The sequence below is a fragment of the Corvus brachyrhynchos genome, unplaced genomic scaffold, assembly GCF_000691975.1.
Source record: "Corvus brachyrhynchos isolate BGI_N302 unplaced genomic scaffold, ASM69197v1 scaffold115, whole genome shotgun sequence".
In the NCBI taxonomy this organism is placed as follows: Eukaryota; Metazoa; Chordata; class Aves; order Passeriformes; family Corvidae; genus Corvus; species Corvus brachyrhynchos.
This window is the reverse complement of record NW_008239553.1, coordinates 7,939,954-7,948,876: the sequence shown is the minus strand read 5'-3', so window position 1 is coordinate 7,948,876 and position 8,923 is coordinate 7,939,954.

The following is an 8,923-nucleotide window of genomic DNA, read 5'->3' as shown; positions in this document are numbered from 1 at the left end:
CGCTCCCGCCTGGCAGTGGCGCTGGCCGTGGGGCCGCGTCCGCCGCCCTCCCGTCCCCGATGCTCCCCAGAGATGGCAAATCCGTCTGTGCCCTTGCTGCCAGGCCTTGCGGTCCGCGCAGTGCCCGCGGCTTCTGCTCACTGGCCGCCGATACCAAGAGGCTTACGTTGAAATAAGAAAGGGCCCACTCGAATAAAGAAAGCCAGCATTTGTGTATGCCAATAATAACCAGGAGTTCCTCTAGGCGGGTTGTACGCTCTGGTTTTGTTGCAGAATATACATGATAGAACCATGCCAAACATCAAAACTTGTATTTGCCACCAAAGAAGGCTAAAAAGAGGTGGGGTACCATCCCACAGGACCATTAGAGACCTCTTCCCTAATACATCAGCATGTGTAATAAAACCTACAAAATCAATTAGCATATGTACAAGGCTTCTTGGAAATAAGTGTAAACTTCTTGGAATGTAAATACATATTCATATAATAAATTTTAAATAAGTAACAGAAGTGTGAATCTTGGTGCGCATGGTAGGCAGAGAGACACCCCCACCCCCATCTACCTGGCACTGTAACGAAGTAGTGTCGGCTTTCTAAAGTGTAACTCCAGTTTGAAAGTTTTCTTTCCCAGTTTTTAGTGACACAGTCCTGTTGTGCGCAGCTACAAGTGCGAAAAATCACCTCATTAACGCAGCAGTGTGCCCTACTAGAATGAGTGCTGATTGCCATAGAAATTCTACTGACTGCAACTAGGAATTGTCTGGTTTAAAACACTCTGTAAAAACTCCTGTATTGTGGCTCTTTTGGCATTGGGTGACAAAATCTTGGCTTTATCACTAGAATGATCATTGTGGCACAGCATAAGGGAATCCAGCACAAGGCTGTCCTTGAACTGTGCTAGACTTGCTCTGCAAGTTTATCCCAGATTTTTGTGATGGACCCAGCTTCTGTATGACTAAATAGTATTTCTAACCTGGAGTTTTCTTTTGTTCTGGTGTGCCAACAATTGTTATTTACAATTTTAGCCTCTAGCTTAAACTAGGAGAATTTATAACAATGACATTAACAAAAAGACTAGTCTCTTACACAACCCTTCGGGTTTCATTCTACATAAAATTAATAGAGATGTACATGTATGCTGTACACTGTACTGTGACTATACTATGTACAGCATATTAATCTTCACTTTCTGGAAGCAATGGAGAAATGTCTCACAGGGTACAGGACAGTTTGCAACACAGAGGGATCCACTACAAGACACAAGAGGTCTTCCCAAACTTAGTTTGCACATCAGGTGGCAGTGAGGCTCCACCCGCAGCCATAGCATGTGGTTGGCTTCTCACAAAGCTACACCTCCTTTTTCTCTGCCCTTTTACTGGGCACCGCACCCTCATAAACTAGGGCTGTGGTCTGCATCACTCAGCCTCAGGCCTTCTCCCCAGTGCTGAGCCAGACATGCAGGTCCCACACTAGCTGGGTTCCTGGAGGCTCCCATGGCACGCCTCCACAGGGTCACCTCTGCCTGCTTTGCTAAAAACAGAACATAGCTTTTGCTGACTTAGCCTGCCTGCAAGCAGTAGTCCCAGCCTCTGCTGTTTACCGTCTTTATGTGGCAGGTCTGAGCCAAAATAACAAAACCACATTCTTTTGCTGTCTAATCATCCTGATCTTCATAAGCAGCAACTGTTCTCTTTCAGCATCTCGAAAGGCACAAACAGATTACATTAGGTTTAGGGTAATGAGGTAGGAAGGGACTTCTTGGACTATCAGATGCCTTCTCCCACGCTTGTAGATACCACATCATATAGTCCTTTCTCTATTCCTGTCAAGCTCTGTCTGATAATGTGGGTATTTTTTCCCTTGACTGCCCTAGCTCATACCTGTTCCAAACACTCTCATGATTTCAAGCTCTGATTTCCAGTCCAACATAAGCCGTGGCTAGTCTGAATCCTTTTGTTCTTGTTCAAACACTGTCCTTTAGTGTACAGGACATTTTAGAGCTTTCATTTCCTCTGCAAAAATTGTCACCAATCATAGCCTTCATTCAGATGTACCAAATCCAGGATTTATCAAACCAAGAAGTTCTTGACTTCTCTTAAAAAGAGGAGATAATTAGTTCCTTGGAGCATCCTACAATTCTCTATGTTGGTCACAGATTCAGCTTGTGTTTATGTCACAGGGGTGAGCATAGTCTGACGCCTCATTTGAGATGAGGTCTCCTCCTGTTGTCTTCAACAGCGATGCTTCTGCTTTTTCTCTTTTTAATCATATATTTAGCAGTAGAAAACTGAAGGGTTATTTGGTAAGGGGGAAATAAACTGTCTTGAAATCTATCTGGATATTAGCCTAAATTGAAATTTGTGCACAAGTTTCTCAGCATCCAGCTCTGTGGTCTGTTTCCACTCAAAGCCTAGATCAGGCCATGTCTTGTAAGCTGTTTTTCCTTGGTCAGGTCTAGAAATGGAAGAGATTTCTGTTCTCATTCTGGCAGATATTATTGCCTGTTAGGGCTGATACCTCATGAGAAACCTGTGTCTGATTTTAATGTGGTTAAATTGGAAGCCAGATTTTCCCCTTATTTGGAAATAAAACATCAGCCGAAAGCTAACCCAAGCCCACAAGCCTGTTCCATCCATCTGCAGTATCAGATGCTGTGATTATTTAATTTACAAACATGTGCAATAATTATACCCCAGTGCTACAGTCAAAGATTTGGTATTCTGAAAAGAAGGGAAGAGCAAGGGTTGCAGAAGGAAGATTTATCAGCTCTTTGATTCACCAGGAATGTGTGGAGAATCAGATGATTACATTTTGTGTGTAGCAGTGGTGTAAGTCTATAAGAGGTACTCGTGCAAGAGAATTTAGGAGATTTTGGCAACATGTTTGGATTGGAAACCTAAATCCTTGTCTTGCTTTGGTGTGGCTTTGGTCACAGTTGCAGCAATTTGCAGTAATTTTGACTTAAACAGTTAACATTTTCTCCAAGCTGTGGACACAGCTATCAACATCTAGGTATTGCATGGCATGTTATTCTCTTCAGATGCCTAGAGGAACAGGTAATTCTAGATAATGACATTGACAAACATATAATGTGTCCAAGGTCCAGACTCCCAGAAGATTAACCCTGTCTAAATCTGGTCTTCCTCAACGCTGTGTCATTGCTGGCTGCCCTGTCCAGCCCCCACTTGGCGCACAGCAGTGCATATATGACTGCAGAGTGAGACAGTTCATTGCCCTGCAGCAGATGACTCTGTGATCCATGATCTAAACATGAATGCAGGTGCAGAGGAGAGGGCAGGAAGATGTGGCTGTGGAAAGAAGTACAGGCAGAACCTGGTGACACAATTAAAATCTGAATTAAACCCTGGACTTCCTCACAGATTTCCACTACAGACGATACTGATCATCACTCCAGCTCACTGTATATAGAATATTCCTTCACAGTGATCAGCATAAAAAATACCCTGTATTCTTAAAAGCCATAGGCAAATAGGGGTAACTCCCTAAATGGAACAGTCTCCATAAGATACCAACAAAGGTGTAATATACTTCCAGGCTATGAGGCACCCCTGTACTTGCTTTGAGGAGAGTGCTGCAGATACCTGTGTCCCCCACCCAATCAAGAGACCTTCTCCCAAAGTGAAGAGACAGTGTTTCTGAGTGACCTCTTGAATGCTATGTACAGATTAAATGCAGTAAAAAAAATTACAGTGACTGCGTATCCTGGGTATCTCAGTTACCCATGAGAACCTGAACTGGAACCTACACGGGGAGCCATACAACATTATAATTTACCCTGGAAGAGATCAAAGCTCAAAGTCTTGCAGAGCCCACCTCCTAACCATTAACCAACCTCGCAAGGTCTTCAAACCCATTGTCAGAAGCAGACTTCCTGCAGACCAGTAAACACAGGGTGGAACTGTATTATGCTCGAACAACAATTGCAGACCTGCAGACCATGGTTCCCCTGACACTTTAAGAAGTTTTCCCACAAGTGAACTACCAGTGTCTGTTGATGCTACATGTGCATTCCTGAGCAGGCTGCCCTTTGTAAACCCACTGAGTGCCCCCATGGAAACCCTACAGGCGTAACCCATCTGTCCTAGAATGCACAAAAAGCACCACAGGACAGGTGATTTTACAGTGAGATAACCTTTTTCCCATCACCAGCACCCTGTGGCTAATCCCTCAGTTTGGATCCTCAAGGAAGATCCATAAATGATAAGCTCAAGAATTGAAACTGATAACTTGCCAGAGACAGTGATCTTACAGCGTTTTATGGTTTTCCGATCCCTCTTCAACCCAGCCCTTCACTGTTTGGTGTTAACTGCCTGCCTTTCCTTGTTTCACAGGGGGGATATGAACTTTATCACCTTTCTCTTGCTAATTCCCTCACCCATTCCTGTTAAAAGTTAGCTCCTCTTTTTTCGTAAAGTGTCTGATTGAGTGACATAATTAAATTAAGCTCAGACCATTGTCTTCCAACCTGTCTTCAGTCTGAAATTTGCTGTTTTTCTTTCAGATTTAAAGAGTCTTTGAGTGCCTTAAACTTTGCCTGTTCTTTCACATCTATCAGTTGATGTATTAAAAGATGTACTTTCTCCAGCAGATGGCAACACACTTCTAAATTATTCATAGAATGTCTGAGAGGTAGGACTACTTCCTAAGCAAGTCAGATAGGAGATGAAGTCGAGTTTGAGAAAGGGGCTTAGTACAATACAGCGCTTGTCTTCCTTTGGAACTTGTAAGAAAAACTTGTAAAAAAAATTAAGCTGGTGGCACTGTTATTTTATTTAAACTTATTATTCTCTAATCTGAAAATGTAGTATAATATTGTTGTTGTGGCAGTTTGCCTCCACATTTAACAAGAGTAACAGTGAACAGATGAACCAGAATATCTCTGTGCATCTCCCATGGCATTGCTTTTATTTCCAAAGAGCAGTGAAGTAGTTCAGAGGTCAGGATAGTGGGAGCTGTATCCTAACATTGTTTCTCTCTCTTTTTTTTTTTTTTTCTTCCCAAAGACATTCCAAAACCACACGTCTCCAGTTCAAACCAGAAGTATGCACTAGCTGCTATTGTTCAGAGGTCAGGATAGTGGGAGCTTTATCCTAACATTGTTTCTCCCTCTTTTTTTTTTTTTTTCTTCCCAAAGACATTCCAAAACCACACGTCTCCAGTTCACACCAGAAGTATCCACTAGCTGCTACAGAATAGTGAAGCATTTTTATTGCTGTAGACTCAGAAACTATGGAGTTCCTACCAATCAAAATCTTTATATAGGAAAGTAAGTACTAGAATCTTTCTTCCTTGGATTTCTCCTGTCATAATATTTCTGTGAATGGGCACAGCCCGATGTTTCACTGGCTTTGTGTTGTGTCTGTTTCTGACTCTGCGAAGTTGATAAAAAATGATACAAAGAAGCGTTTGACATCACTTCCTGCAGGTTGCAGTGACTAGACGAGGCACACCACACGGGAAAACCAGACTCGGGCTCTTGTCTTCACCCTTTTGTCTGTCACTCCTTTTAAGTGGTAATTATAGTTAAGCTTGATTTTTCCCAGGGAGGATGCACACTCAGGTGCATGACAAACACTAGGTGACTCAGAACTGGTTGTGTCATTGCTTGCAATTACGAATTCGACCAGCCGGGCAGCCGCTGTACCTCGATTTCTTCAGAGTGTCTCTTGAAATCACGGGATCCAGTTTGCTCTGGCACCTGCACTCCAGTTTAGCCCCGCTCTCAATCTAGATCCCCACCCACCTGCTCTGTGCGTGATTGTTGCCTCTTCTCACTGTGCCCCCATTTCTCATCGTTTAGGGTTTCTCTTGTGCAGCACTGTGAATGGACTCAGAAATGTGATCCCAGGGCACCATTTGCAAAGGAACCATATTGACATAGGCAGCCCTCTTGTACAAATGAAGGTAAGTAACGCTGAAGGCTGGATTTGCTCACTACCATGTTAGGAGGGGCTGATAATTTTTTTCCTTTCTCTTGGTGAGAAGGGAGCCATGCTATTTTTAAAACTGCCACCTCCTGTAACATGTAATGCTTTTTTTGAGGCAACATGAGTAGTTTGCTAGGCTTTGCAAAAATGATAGTGGCTTCCACTCAGTGACTTTCTGTGACAAGACTGAGGAGCAGAATATCAGCCAGGGAGGCAGAATACAGTGTTGTCAGAAGAGCAGAATACAGGGTTGTTGGTCAAGTATTGCTCAGGAGACACTGAAAGTCAGGACCACTACCTGCAAAAAAGCCCAGTGTCAAAATTTCCCAATATTATAACACTGCATTTCAGAAGAGAAATTATATGGAAGAGTTTGAGCTGATTTGTAGTTTTGTCCCCACAAGGGACAAGCCCATGTGTCCTCCTCATCCAAATTGCCTTATGTAGTGTTCTTGATTTGGTCTATACATGGACTTCTCCTGCTGCAGCAGAGGTGAGAAAAACTATTATAATTAATAGAAATGAGCATAAAAGGAATTGTCTTCCTCTAAATAACTGGGTTTTTTTAATAACAGGACTTTGTACAGTTGTATAAAGTTTGGTTGGTGGTGACAATCACACACTGCCTAAACACAGAGATCTATTTCCACTGTAAATCACTTTAATGGAGCAGCTTTTCTGTGCACCTCAGATAGTGCAGCCTGGCTGAGTAATGGCTAGACACTAACAGTACCTGAAATCTGTATTTGATCTGCCTGGAAAGAGTTTGATCTTCTGCACTTAATTCCTGGTGGATAGGAATTCACATCATGAGAAATACCATCATAATTTGTACTAATTATAATTCCTGGGAGTGAGGCCAAATACAGCCTTGCAGACTGTGTATTTCCCACTCAGGCACAGCTGATTTTGGCAGAGGAGCATGTCAGGCAAGCAGCACACAATGGGGCTCTCCTAATGTACCTGCTACCTACATAGGCAGAGCCAGTCCCCAGGGCTGTCGGGTCAGCAGCTCAAGGAATAGCACAAACTTTCACTGCAAAAAAGCCAAAACTGTATAAAAAAATCTAGCAAACCCAAAATATCTGACTCCTCGCTGCATTGTGAAACTAAACCTGCATCCTCTGTTAGATGTCAGGACCAAGGCAAGACCTGAGAAACGAATCTGTGGGAGCTGCCCTGTTTGCTTAATCACTTAGTTTAAATATAGATTAAAAATCACTTAAGCTCATTGACAAGTTAAGTGTGTGTCAACCAACGGTTGTCAGAAACTGCAAGGAAAAAAGAGCATAGGCACAGAAGGAAGGGATTTTAGGAAAAGAGTAAGAGAAAAAGGGCTGGATCCTTGGAGGGGGGCAACAGCATATCTTCTTAAGAGAGATCCATTCCTAACAGCAAATAGGAAACACGAACTGTCAGCTTCTCTTCATCTCTTGCCCCTGTTAACAGTGAAGAATTTGATGAATAATCCCTCATTTACATTCATTTCTTCTGATTAAATGGAAATGTCATAGTTCACAGAATGTCAGCCAGTGTCTGAAATGCACTGGAAAAGCTTTGCAAGATCCTCGCTGGCTGTGCTGCCTGTCCCAGCTGCAGTGTAGCATGTCCTTGCCGGTCCCATTGGAGGCACAGCCACACCTCACACTGCGGAGTATCGCCTGCCCCAGCACATTCTGCCTTTTCTGGAGAAGTTCAGCTGTCACCTGCCTCTGAACTAGCACTGAAGAGCATGGCACTGGAAAAAGCCAGTCTAATGCAAGCTAGTCCCTTGAGATAGCAGCCACTTGCTGTAGTAAGACTATCTGGCACATGTCCTAGCAGCAGCCTAGTTTCTAATACCATCCCCACTGTTTGTAGCTGTAGAAATTTAGGGTTTTCCTAGTAAAAACACGGGGGTTTATTAAAGCAAACTACTAGAGAAAACTTCCTTCTTGCTGTTCTCAGGAAGCTTGTTGGCTGTCTCCAAGATTGGACATGCTTTGTCCACTGAACCTGAAGGGTTGCAGTGCTTATGACTTTCTGTCAACCACAGGGAAAAGCATTCTAGACTGTGTCTGACTTAAAGATTTCTTCTCAAGTTCAACATTAGTTGTGTATCTTCTCAGCATGGATGCAAACTACAGCAAGACAAGCTCATGAACTGCTAATCAGCAGCTGCTTGCAGCACAAACCTGCCTAGTGCAGACAGGTGTGCCTTGCAGAGAGGACCATGAAGGACATCATGGTATTAAATGAGTGGTGTTCACTGACAACCTGAGTTTAGCTCCTCCATTAGGAAGCAGCTCCACATTCAAAGCTGATGTTGCCATATTGGGTATTGCAGGCATTAATACTATCCCTCCACTGTTTCCAATCACTTGGAGGTGCTACACTGGTGTGCAATGATGGCTGCGATTGTGTGGCTGTATCTCTCCTTTTAAGTGGTGTGTTCCCACTCCTCTGTTTGTTTAGTCATACTTCTTTAGACAGGGAGCTCCTCAGGGCAGGGATGGAGCTGTCTTCTTAGCTGCCAAGGGCACAGTGTGGTGTGTGAGCTACCAGAGGTGAATATGACAAGCAGACAGCAGACTGGGAACTCCTGCACTTGTCTATGCAGCTGAGAAAATACACTTTGTGGTTTTTGCCAAAGGGTAACAACAGCTTGGCTGGGTCCCAGGAATCCAGTAATGGCAATCACATAGTTAACAGATGTGATGACTTTTGGCCATTTGTTTTCTATTGTCCTTCACAATATTGACCAGCACTGTTGGTTTTATTTCTGTCCTGATTTCATGGCAGAAATCACAGATGCCCCAAACGGGACAGTGGAGCTGCTTCTTTTGAAAAGGAAGTGGGGGGCACCATGGATGGAGCGCGGCTTTCCCACGTGTCCACGACTCAGAGCACAGCGTGGCACCTGCCCAAATTCTGAGGGCAGGCGCTGCTCGGGGGGCATCGCGGGCCGTGAAGGTGCAGCAGCGGGGCCCTCGCCC